Below are 14,271 nucleotides of genomic sequence, written 5' to 3'. Positions count from 1 at the left end.
GTGACCCCCGCAATCAGTTATGAAAGTGATATGATGTGCACTGTTGAATGTTAACGTGACTTTGTTCGGAGGAGAATAAATAGGAGCATGGCAAATGGAGCCCAGACACAGGTCAAAGGATAATGGATTTTGCAGATAACGACAAATGGCGGGGGGGCTGATTTCAGATTAGCCTCTAGGTTTTAAAATCAACATATTGAATGAAAACACTGAATATAGCCGATGGAACAACAAAAACATTTGGCCTTGATTTATTATATGAGCAGTCAGTAATTATAGAGATTTTTAAGTCTTACAAACCTCATTTTATATTGTAGTCCATAGATGCTTAAGTGCACATAACACAGTATTTTTGATTGATCAGTTGAACATAACAGTAAAAAATTGTGTTGATTAAGTGAATGATTCATCAGAATTGATTTTTGACTGATTTAACAAAGAGTTGACTTATAAGAGACAGTTTGCAAAAGGAATTATAATGGCAAGATTAGAGTGTGATTTGCCATATGGTAGAATGTTCTCAAACTTGGCAAAATATAAGAGAAATATAAATATATATATATAAATATAAATATAAAATATAATCAGATCAAAAATACAGTAAAACAGTAATATTGTGAAAATTATTATTAAATCTATTATTGTCATTATTATTATTATTATTATACACAACACATACATTAGTAATGTAGATAGACAGATCGATCGATCGATAGATATAGATATTTTATTTTATTTCCATTTAGCTTTAATTTACATTTATTTCCGTTTTAGTAATTTTTAGAACTTAACTTAACTTAACTTGTATTTCATTTAGTTGCCAAGACATAATTTCAAATATGTCATTTTTTTAACTTTGTTCTTCGTCAAATATATATATATATATACCAGCTTTATTTTAATTCATAAAAACAATTATTTATATTTTAAAATATTTATTTTACCATCCTATTCCCCATGTACATACTATATACTTATTTAGTGAACCAGAACCTACCCCTAAACCTAAACCTAACCTTAACCTTAACCCATGCAGTTACCTTATATTACCCAGTACTTTCTTAGGTAAGTACACTGTAAGTACACATACTGTAAAATAAAGTGCAACCCATTTTTTTTACAGTTTTAGTAAACAGAATGTCTAGAAATAAACACCCATGGAGTCAGTATTTCATCTCTTGAAATCAAGCCTTGAACCCTCCATTGCCACCCATGTAAAGAAAAAAAATCACAATATATTTTTCCAAATATTCCATAGTTCCAGCTGTTATTGCTGCAGACTAAAAAAAAACATTATTGGCAGAAAATACTTTGAAATGATCAAAGCTATCCTGTAAAGTGATGTAAAGCAATTGACTTTTTTTTAAAAAATGAACTAGACTTGTTTTGCATCTTCAGATGTCAAAAAAACTGTGTGTTCTAGCTTGAGATTCTACTGTTTTAATATTCGAGTCAACAGCCCTAATGGTGAATGCATTCATGATTATTTGCTCTTAGGAAGAACGGCATAAATATTGTTTCTGTCCCGATTAAAATTTCATCTAGGCATGTGGCTGATTAACAACTGTTGTTTCACCAATTGTTCCCCCTTTTACAAGAGCTAAGTATTAATTTACCACTTCAGCAGAGGATATTTTATTCATTCAAGAGAGAAACTGAACTGAGCCTAATGTGATAGACAAAGATCCTTAAGGTAAAGATGGTGATAATTAGTATTGGAAGTTACATACCCAGCATTTCAAACAACAAAGTGTTGTCCTGGTAGGGTTCACTGCACAGCAGTTGCACACAATAGTGAACTTGTCAGCTCCTGTTGCCTTGGAAACAAAACAAACACTGCAAGGACTAAATATGGCTTGAGGAGGTTAACTCAGGATATAGGAAGCGGAAAAAACATGAGCACAACAGATGATATTTTACGGTACACATTTTTACAAATATTACCTGTTTACTGTGTTCCCCCGCTATTAGTCACTGTCCACGCGGCTCTTTTATAAATGGTCAGGGATTGCTATAATCAGTGAAGTGGTCTAGTCTTTCCCAGAGTTATAATTTGTTTTCAGTCATACGTAGTTAAACTCATGCACATGCTCGTTCTCACCCAGATATGGGCCATTAGTCACCGATACACGTGTCTCCCCTCATTGGGCGCAATAAGGTAACTTCGCCCTCTCTGGTTTTGCCTCTTATGTCCGAGTGTTACAGTCAGAAGACGCTGAAAAAAGCAGCAAGGCTGAACACGAGCACAGACGAGAATCGGCACGGACAGCTTCACACCACTCAGCCTCAAACACACCTCAGACACAGCGTGCTGATTACACAGGACGAGAAATATCACAGATATCATTCTATCTTCCACTTCTGCAACACACACGGGAACAGCTAACACTAGCACAAGGGTCGGAAACCTTAAAAAACGGGTGCCACAGTATTCAATGCTGTTCAAAAGTTTGGGGTCAGAAGTTATTCTTAGTTTTCTGAAAGAAGACTCTTATATATTCACCAAGGCTGCATTTATTCAAAACCATAATATTGTGAAAACTCATTACAATTTAATTTTAATATTAATAGGATAACAAGTTAAAACTAGATGAGTAAAGTTTGTGAACAAACTTTGATGTTGGCTTGACAAAGCCTTGTCTGAAAAGTTTAAATAACTTAAAAGCATAAATTGTCAAAAAGCTAAAGGCAAAAATTGCTAGCATAAATTAGCACATTGCTAGCCTGTTTCTAGCATGATTTAACATGTTGTGGGCATATTTTAACCTGTTGCTTGCATGAATAACACATTGCTAACATTAATTAACATGTTTGAAATCTTGTTTGCATGATTAGCACGTTGCTAGCATGATTTACAACAAAGCTACCATGAAATCACGCACAGAAAAACAACCTTTGGACAAACTGTTATCAGAGGAAGTCACTTTTGGAACCGCCTCCTAACAAACATTAGAGAATGTCCCACTTATTGCACATTTAAAACGCACCTTAAACAGTTTCTTAAAAGTTATGTCTCAGTTATGTCCTCATTTTGTCAAATTTTATTGATGTAGGCTAATGTAATTTGTCTGAATGCGTGTTAATGTGATTCTTGCCTGATACTGTATACTGTCATATCCTTTTGTGTTGTATATTGTCATATTATCTTTTTGTGTTGTTGTCTTCCTGCCTCGGGACTACAGGTGAAAGTTAGCATTTATGCTATAATCTGTCTCATTTACAGTCTGTACAGAAGTGTAAGATTGTTCATTAATGTGCACTGTCCCGAATAAATAAATAAATAAATTAATTAAATTAAATTAGCACGTTGCTGACATGAGTTAAAAAGCATGATTTAACACATTCTAGCTTAATTGGCACAAATTTGATAGCTTGTTTTAGCATGTTGCTAGCATGAATTAGCACATTGCTAGCATGTTTCTAACATGATTTAGCATATTGCTAGCAAATGTGAAGAAAAGCCTAAATTCAATCTGTTCATCATATAAAGTAATCGAGTCTCTTCAGAAAATTTGGACTAAACCATTCAATTCATATGGATTCGTTTTATGATCTCTTTATGAACTTTTTGAAGCGACAAAGTGGTAGTTGCGTAGCTGTCAATGGAGGGACAGAAAACTCTCAGATTTCATCAAAAAGATGAACGAAAGTCTTATGTTTGACATGAGGGTGAGTAATTAATGACAGAATTTTCATTTTTGGGTGAACTATCCCTTTAACTGGCAGGAGGGAGTATAAACTAGAGGTAGAGAGGTGTTCAACTGACGGGTCTGTAGGAATTACAAGGAGCTCAGTCTTTGCATAAAACATTTACATGGTTAAAATTATTTTTTAGAATGATAATCTGATATAAATCACATGAGTTATTCAAATTCAAACGCATCTGAGGCATTTTTCTGCATGTGGCAACAAATGTGTGGAATATTCCTCACTTCAAGCCACCAAACCATAAATCTGGCAAAAACTGACCTGTGCTGCAATGGCTCGTGCAAGTTAATGGATCCGGTGACCTGTGGGTCATGCTGTGCGGTTCAGCTGGGTAGCGCTAAAGCACTTTGGTCTCTTTTTAGTAGCTTTTTGCTCTCCAAACAACACTGTGTATAAATGATGGAATGCCACTTCATGTCAAAAAGGTTGCTGGCACCTGCACTGCTACAAAGAGAGCGTCTTTTCTTCTGGAATTAGCTATGATACAGTTTGTGTTGGGGAATATGAGTGTAAATAATCCAATTGCACAACAACACTGAGCTCAGTGCTGCAGTGAAAACAACAGCAACAGAAAATGCCACTGAAAGGACGAATGACCTGCAGAGATAAACATGGTGGCAATTAGCTCTGTAAACCGATGTCATTCATTGTATGTAATACAAATTAAGGGTCTTTGTTAATGATCATGTTTTATAATGTTACTTTGGCAGTATTTTTTCCATAAGATCCATCAAGTCCCATCGAAACAGAAGAAAGGAAATGTTTAAAAGGACAAATATTTCATATTTAACTCTCTCAGGATTGATTCAGTCTGAATAACCCATACAGCAGATTCCATTGCAATTAGTCTGCTGGGAGAACGTCTGCCTAGTGAACAGTAAAAGCTCCATGCAATATTTCTACAAAAAGGCCAGTTTTCAGAGAGAAATGTGATTTATGCTCATACTCATACGCTCAACCTCGTTCAAGAAGCCGTTCTATTTTTAGTGTTAACCATAGTAACTCATCAGTATAAACACTGCAATCTGGCATCTTTTAAAGGCCCGTTGAAATCAAAATTTTGTTTTAGATTTTTAGCTTTTAGTATGAATATGTTAGGCTTCAGGTTACGAATAAGCTGGTGTGTTCCAAACCAATGACAAAATTCACATTTAGGAGATATAAGCATTCAAAACTTACAGTCCCTCACTTCCACTAAAAGGATCACGGATGTTTATGACATCACCGCGGACTTCAGCTTCTCATCACATCTTTTGTCCAATCAAATGCTCTCTGGAATCTAAAGTGTCCCGCCCCCTATGCTAGAAATACCACCTGGCCAAAGCAAAGTCATGTCACGGAGCAATATGTGTTTTTGAGTCAAGTCAAGTCAAGTTTATTTATATTGCGCTTTTCACAATACAGATAGACAAACACTGACAAACATATTCGGTTTTGATGAGGGGAAAAAAACAATACGAGTGCGGATTAGAACCTGATGGATTTTGGAATAAACTGCTGCTTCAATGTATATGTAATATACGTGTAAGTTGTTTTGTTAAGAAAGGTCTTCAACATGTGTCAATACATACATCTTGTTTTTCAAGGGTACCCTGACAACTATAAGTCACAAGGGTCATTGAAGTCTATAGTTTAAGGGAACCTTTCTCAGTTAAAACCTTACTTGCCAGTTAGACTAAAGTGTAGCTCTCCTTGAGAGAAAGAATGCATTATTTTGATGTTTTGAGACGACTCTCCTGTTTGTAGTTAGAGCCTGGTCAAATCCAACCTTGTTAAAGCTGTGTGTCAGTGTGTGTGTTAGTCTTCTTGGTTGCAGGTTAAGGAACCACTGGCATTATTCGAAACTGACTGACTTGTTGTTGTTCTGGACATGCTGGCGCCCGGCAACCCAAATCTGAGAACTGGAAGGTCACGACGTGCCTAACTTCAGGGTCCGAGTGTCAGCCGCATAATCAATTTAGATATGCTTCAGTCTATGTCTGGAAAATTACTGTTTATCTATTTCTTAGCCAATGAGAATCATTCAACCTGAAGCAAGGACGTAGCTTAGACCTTGGTGTAGTAGGGTATAACTGCTGTGATCTACGCGGCCTACGGACTCCTGTGTGAGTCTTGAAGCTGACTTCTGCTGATGAAACTGCAAACTATCTTCAGTAAAAAATTTCTTCAATTTATTATAATTCTGACTCCGGGTCTTCTTTCAAACATCTGGTCCTTGGGTCCTAAACTGTTACCCCCTAACAAACCTCTGACACGGTTGGCAAAAGTTCTACCACTAGACCATGAAAATACACAAGCTACATTTGCGGATCTATGCATTCATTCACGTGAAAATTCTCGGTACTAACGATATATATTAGCAGATCTCATTAAATGGCAAATTAAACCCAATGTACTACTATTGAAATTGATTTCTGGACATCGTAATGTTATTTTTTCCAAAAAGTGTTACACTTTTCCAAATAAATGCACACATATATTGTGTACATATATCTTAGCATTGTATAGCAACCCCCCCCCCCCCCCGGTTACCCCTCACATTCGGCAACCCCCCCCACACACACACACACACACATTCGGTGACTCGAGTTTTATTCTGTTTTCCAACTGTACGTTGGTTAAGAATGAAATGGCTAGAATTTATTCACACCTCTACTATTGAATCCAACGTATCGTCAGCGCTCGAATTCGCTTCCATGGTGCTGTCAAGTTCGACTTGCAGTCTGTTAGGTAAACTAAATGCTATTGGCTATTTGAAAAGGGGGAGGAGCCATTGAATATGTCCCGCCTTAGCTTCCTGTTTCAGTGGAAATTACGTCAATGCATCATACAAAGCTGTGCGTTCCAAGGCACTTCAGTGGGCCTTTAAAAACAATGTATCTACCCTCTTTGGCCGTCGAAATGATATCCATCCATGAGATCTTAGAGTTTTAAGAATAAAAAGAAACACATCTGGTAAAGACAAGCAGCAGATGACCCTATAATTGTTTACTTATAAGTGCAAAATGTGATCGTACAAGAATAGAGCTTATAAAAAAATATCTGCAGTATACCTTATATCAGAGTTGTGAATAGACAGGAGAAGCTTTTCCGACAACTGAATTGGTGGTACAGATTGTACAAGGCTATTGCTTTTTTCTTATGATGCTGTCTATTTCCAGCATCATTGTGGAGGATGATCACGGCTGTATCCTCAGCTACACAGCAGGAGTTATCAAGGTATGAAGGTTATATTTATTTATAAGATGGTCTGTCTGAATACTTGACTCTGATCGGCTGGAAGATGTGCAATGAGTTTAATCACTGTTATATTACAAATGTGTTGCTTTCATTGAAGGGCACACACACATGTCACTCGTACACGGTGATGGCGAAACAGGAGCACAGAAACTTGTCAACGTTGCCCCGTGACATTTATTAATAAATTGACTTCGCTACTGAATCGCTACATTATTTTACTCAGCAAGGAGTTTGTAACATCGCTGTTTTTGAAGTAATTAAACTCACCGCTTCATTGCTAGTAGAGAGTCGTGCACAGACGCAGGTAATTCACACCAACGCTATCTCACTACCAATTCGTACGAGTAAAAGGTGGCTAAAAGGTGAGGAAAACGAGTGAGGTCGTATGAATGCGTACGATTTGTCTAAACCCCAGTGATGGGCGGGGTCAGGGGTAGGTCATTCGTACGAATTGGACAACTCGTAAAATATACAATTTAGCAAAAATCGTACGAATTCGTACAAGTGAGGTCGTATGAATTCGTACGAATTAGCCACCTCGTAAAATGCATACGAATTGCCATGAGATCGGGTTGTTCACACACATCTCTCTCTCTCTCTCTCTCTCTCTCTCTCTTAATATATAGACTAACTCAATCAAATGTAACCTTACCACATTACTTTATCTCTGTGTCTGATATAAAATGGTCAGAATGCTAGAACTAACTAGTGGTTGCTGATGAAAATAACCATCATTTTAACCCTTCCAGTCAAATTTAGCACTGCATACAACAATGAAAGCTTTAACTTGTCAATGCTGGCAAATGACCATGGTATAAGCAGGATAATCCGGCTGTGCATTAAACAATTTGAATGCATGGCATGGAGGGAAATTACCCCTACGGAGTGCATTCATTTCCGTCAGCTACCAATAGTTAGATATAGCATTCTACATTATATATTATTAACAAACAAATCTGCTGATCAAATTCTACTGTATAGTTATGGGTTGATGGAACATGTTTTACCTTTAAAATAAATACATAAATGCCTGTATTAACAACAAGCATAGCCTGAGATTGTGAAATGCACAATACAGCCAGGTGATGCATTATCACTCCTAAGAGGTTTTTCGTACAATTTACTGTATTTGGCCACAGAAATGATTATGGTAACAATAAGCTGTGAGCAGGAGCTATTTGAAGGACACAGGCATGAAATGAAGAGTCTGTTGTGGCATATTGTGAAACTCACAGTTGCCATAGGGGAAATCAACATCCAGCAGACAAAGACGCCCGACTGACTGATTGACTAAAATGGAGCGTTTAAGCAAAACAGAGAGACAGCATTTGTCATTCATATTACTAAAGCTCTAAAGTGTTTTTTAAACCAGAAAAGGAAGAACATGATAGTAGCTACTAGCTACACAGTGCAGGAATACATTTAGATAAAAAACTACTGTGTGAAATCAATCACTTTTTTTTTTTTTTTTATGTTCACATTTTCACACAATTCACATTTTATGTTCAATAAGCATATTAGGGAGACTGGGGTTAGTTGTCAAAACGCTTAACTTGCTTATTCTATAAGTTGCCTTTGTGTTTCATTATTGTTTTAGTGTTTACATTTTGTTCAAAGACTATGATAGGTTCCATTGTGACAACTTACCCCATATAGAGTAGCAATATCTATTTTGTCACAAAAGGTCAACATGTGTTCAGCTGTGTATTTTTTTCTTTTCTTCCTGAGCAATAAAGGAAGAAATGTTTAGTATCTTTAAAAGTTTAAGACAGACAGGTGATTTTGATAATCAGTCACACTTTTTGTGTCTATTCTGTTGGGGCTGGCTGGGGCTAGTTTTACCAAAACAGTTTGTAAGTTGGCTTTTGTGTTTCATTATTGTTTTATTGTTTACATTTTGCTGAAATGTCTATGATGAGTCTATTGTGACAACTTACCATATATAGTTTAAAGCTGCTGTCATATTAAAGAAACTGCGAGCAAAAAAATTTGCACATTGTGTACTGTCAATAGTGTAGAGATGTTTTATATGAGGTCACAAAATGTCAACATGTGTTCAGATGAATCTTTTAATTCCTGGGCATTAAAGGTAAAATAGTCAACAGCTTTTTTTGTAGCTAAGAGTTTAAGGTAGGTAGGTGTTTTCTGTTCTCGATCACACTTTTAACAGCATAACACTACACTGAAACCAACGCATTCCAACCGTTGTGGGGTTTTGTTGGGTCAGTGTGTTAACCTTTTTGTTTTTTGTTGGGGCGGAGTGAATCAGCCTATATACAGTGTCATAAAAGAATGATTCAATCAATACCTTTTACCTTGCCTGTAAAACCAACTCTGCTGGCTTTACAAAAAAATGATTCAGAGTGACTAGTCATAAAGATCTTTACAAACCTTATAACCCTTATGCATTTACCACATTCCTCAAGTCCACAAACTAAACTAGATTCTGGAAAAATATGTAAGGCAGTTGTACAATCACCGTCCATTACACCTGTTCAACTGCTCGTTAACGCAAATATCTAATCAGCCAATCAAAAGGCAGCAACTCAATGCATTTAGGCTAGACGTTGAATGTGTCTGAAATTGCCCCCTATACCCTTAAAGGAACACGGCGACTTTTTGGGACTGTAGCTTATTCACTGTATCCCCAGAGTTAGATAAGTCCATACATACCCTTCTCATCTCCGTAACTCTGTCTGACGCACCCACCGCTAGCCTAGCTTAGCACAAAGACTGGAGGTAAACGGCTCCAGCTAGCATATTGCTCCCAATAAGTGACAAAATAATACCAACATTTTCCTATTTACATGTTGTGATTTGTATAGTCACAGCATGTACAAATAACAAGGTCACATGAGACACAGACGTCTTCTAACTGTATATATACTGGGAACTATATTCTCAGAAGGAAGCAGTATGCTAGCTGGAGCCATTTACCTCCAGTCTTTGTGCTAAGCTAGGCTAGCGGTGGGTTACGGCACGCAGGGAGATGAAAAAGGTATGTCTGGACTTATCTAACTCTGGGGGATACGGTGAATAAGCTAAAGTCCCAAAAAGTCGGCGTGTTCCTTTAAATAAGGCACTATTTGACTGGACAGCCATTTGTAGTGGTTTCAGAAACCACAGTGGACGTTATCGAGTGCACTCATCCAATCCCACAATGCACTGCAATAACGAGTTTACAACTGACTCGAGGGCTACAGAATACCCATAATGCACCCATAATCCCATCAGAGCTCTAGTATCTATTGCAGGGGTGGGCAAACTTTTTGGCTCAAGGGCCACACTGGGTTTTAAAAATTTGACAGAGGGCCGGCCCAGTAGCAGTAGCCGGCCCAAAAATCTTTTTTTTTTTTTTTGCGTGCATGCTACACACTGTAAACCCCTTGGTTAGGATTAGGGGTGTGGAGTGCGTGCCTATTTCACGCCATAAAGTGCATATCATATGCACGCGAAAACATATTATGCACTACAAATACAATTCGTGGTATTCGCACTTTCATAAGATCGGGCTAAGCAAACAGACAATGTTGTGGCAATGTCTGTGCGAAATTCAACAACTGAGAGACGACATTCTGACAATAATTTTTTTTATGGTAGATATCCCCCATTTAGCATGTTATGTTTTGATGTTAATTTTTAAAGATGTTAGATAATTATAGCCTATACTTTTTAAATATTGTTTATCCTTATTATTATTTAATGGCCTAACAGTAAATTAGAAACAAAACATCTGCAAGTGTACACTTAGAAGAGTAAAAATTACAGGTTACGTTAATTCAACTTTATTAAAACTGAATGGCAATTTGCACTTCCAAAAGTCATACATTTGTGGAAATAAACGAATATACAAATTTATTTTAAGAATAATAAAATAAAACATAAAAGGCAAAGGGAGATCAGAACATTTAATGAAAAAAAAAAAAACGGGTTCTGTATGGCAGACAGGGGAGCGAAGTCAAAAGCCGGTGTCGTGCCGAAAAGTGATGGTCTGCCGAAAATTGATTGCATTATTTATTGCAATAAGTAGAGGCTTCAATCATTTTGTTATAAGTAGAATACTGTATTTTATGGGTTGTTTTCGACATTTGAAGGTATTTTAACAGGTAAAAAGGGCTGGATTGGTTGGTACACAGCAGGTAAAATAATGCAGAGTCATACGGATATTTGCAAAAGAGATCATGTCTTTATTTTATATATAGCTTAGCGGTAGGCTAAGTCATGTTATTATAGGCTACAGTCCGTTTTCCAGATACAAACACGTATTCCATCGGCAACAACAGGCTTCTATTATTTCCTATAATGTAAATGTCATACCTGATTAAGCTATAAACTGCAAACGCTTATTTGGCCACAATTGTTATTATTATGTTAAAAGAAACGTTAAAGTATCACACAGACATACCTTTGCTATTACCACGGACATAAACTGATGGTTATTTATTTGCACGTTATGTATGTTTAATCCAGCTGTAGACGTTAGGAGACTGGGCGCAATCAATTTTCGGCGGACCATCACTTTTCGGCACGACACCTGACGATAGGTCGGTAAACGGAATCGGGCAGGATACATCCACAAATCCAGAGGAGCAAAGAAACTAAATAGCAGACAAATCAAAGGAAAAACTAAGGTGTGCAAGCGGTTACCAAACATTTTTTTTTCTCATTGAGTTTCCAAAATAGGAAAAAACATTAACGTGCAACAAGTCTATGCGCTTAAGGCGCTGTCTGTTTGGTTTCCATGGTGACGCGTCATTGCTTGTTACGTGACACACCGCAGCCACAACAGCGCTGAATGAATGATGATCTGCTTTTATGTCATTTTTCCTTTTTTACATTTGTTAGCTATGGCATGCAATATCTGATATTCCGATTGTCAAATATATGCAACGCAATATATATATATATATATATATATAAATATATAACGCAAAGTATTGCAAGAAAAAAGGCAAAATTAATGCGATCTTAAGACAATTTTTTTAAATACTCGGCGGGCCGGATTAAACAGCCTAACGGGCCGCATGTGGCCCGCGGGCCGTAGTTTGCCCACCCCTGATCTATTGCATAACGGGGAAAAAGAAGGGTACATTTTATCGAGTTTAGATTTGGTACAGTGTAAGCCATGCAACACTTTAAACTGTGTAAGTTGTAATCAATAGAGCAGGTATGAATTCACTTCAGTCCTTCTTCCCATATCTCATTTGAGATTATTAATTCCAGTATATTTTTCCCATGCTACTTTGAGGTGATCTTAAGACACTGCAAAATGAGAAACAAACCGTGCCACCAAAAGTTCTGTCATATGAGGTTGACCCAAACGATCATACATTTAATGATCCTGAAACTCAGTAAAATAATATTTTATGTAGTGGTGCACCTGTAGATATCGGAAAAAATGGGAAAGACCAAAGGTTTTATACAAGTGTTCGTAAGTGGTAAATTTTCGATATGAAAGATCAAGCACCATGTTGAATCTATGGCACAAATTAAGTCAGTTCTGAAGGCAAAAAGAGGTCCGACCTGGTACCATCAAGGTGTACCTAATAAAGTACTGAGTGTATGTGGCCTTCAGGTTCTGCAGTAATTAATCTGCTTCTCCAGGCTTCTTCAGTTGATGACTTTGTAATGCTAATAAATGAAAGCTTTCAAAGATAAGGCCATTACTCTCTGTACAAAATGCAGAATGCAGTTTTCCTCACGGCAAAGTGAAGTTTTGAAACTTTGACCAATATCATCAAGGGAAATTGCAGTAGGAGACTCATTATTACACCTCATCAGATTATCATATGCTGAAGCCCAGAAGCCAAATCTACTCTCCGTGAAACAGTGTGTACCAACCATGCAGTTATTCACCTTAAGCATTTCTGTAATTGGCTAATTAAAAGATGAGGTTTTGTAATGGTATTGTCTTTAAGAACCCACAATTCAGATTAATCAGATTAGACTTTAAATAACAAACCTATAAGAGGAAATGTTAATCTGAAGATGGGAAAATAATTTCTGCGGAGCTTTGCATTAAATGTCATAATGATCATTCCTTAGAGTACTAATTTAAAGGGATAGATCACCCAAAAGTGAAAGTTATGTTAACATTTGCTCATGTCATACCTAAGCTGTGTGACTGTGGAACACACACACGCAAAAGTTTTGTTTTTATTTGTAGTTGTTTTTTGGTGGATACAATTAAAGTTGATGGGGTCCAATGTTGTTGCTTTTTTATTATATGGATAAAAACAATTCTTCAAAATATCTTCTTTTGTGTTCCACAGAAGAAATGAAGTCATACAGGTTTGCAACAGTGTGAGGGTGAGTAAATGATGACAGAATTTGGGTGAACGATCCATTTTAATGAGTGATGACTTTACATTTTTATACTTTTATACTATTTTTGGTAACACTTCAGAATACTGTTCCTTCATTAATGAATAATTACACAGGAACAAACAAGTAATGCATTATTAACATTCTAGTAACTACTATTAACTAACAAGTAACTCTGATTAACAAATTAGTAAGTAATCGCGCTTAGATGAATGTAGTAGTTCATTATTAGCTAATCAATAACTATTTTTGTTATACCTCCCAGAGAACTACTATCTACAGGTTCATAATTAACATGAATAATGCATAATTTATAATAAAAGGTAATGGTAACCCACTAGTAATGACTCAAGTATTACTACATCATTTTAAAGGGACTACTAATTATTTGGATCAGTATTCTAAAGTGAAAAACATGATAACAACCTAATATTGACTGATGTCATTGTAAGCTTTTGAGATTTTTGTAAGATTTTGAATATCAATTCCTTCCAATGGATTTGGCAACACTTTAGTCATTACTAGTGTGTTCCCATGATCTTCACTTTAGATACTGATCCAAATAACTAGTTCCTTTATAAAGATGTAGTAACACTTGATTCATTACTATCCAAAACCTTACAAAAGCCTTAAAAGCTTACAATGACTTCAGTCAATATTAGGTTGTTATCATGTTTTTCACTTTAGAATACTGATCCAAATTATTAGTAGTTCCTTTAGAATGATGTAGTAACACTTGATTCATTACTAATGGGCTACCATTACCTTATATTAAACATTGTGCATTATAAATATTTATTAACCTGTATATAGTAGTTCTTATAGTCTTCAGTGAGGTATGAAAAATAGTAATTATTGATTAGCTAATAGTGAACTACCACTTTTGTAAGGCTTTTGTAAGGTTTTGGATAGTAATGAATCAAGTGTTACTACATCTTTATAAAGGAACTACTAGTTATTTGGATCAGTATCTAAAGTGGAGATCATGGGAACACACTA

This window comes from Scardinius erythrophthalmus (assembly GCF_964197995.2).
Source record: "Scardinius erythrophthalmus genome assembly, chromosome: 8".
In the NCBI taxonomy this organism is placed as follows: Eukaryota; Metazoa; Chordata; class Actinopteri; order Cypriniformes; family Leuciscidae; genus Scardinius; species Scardinius erythrophthalmus.
This window is presented reverse-complemented; position numbering follows the sequence as displayed.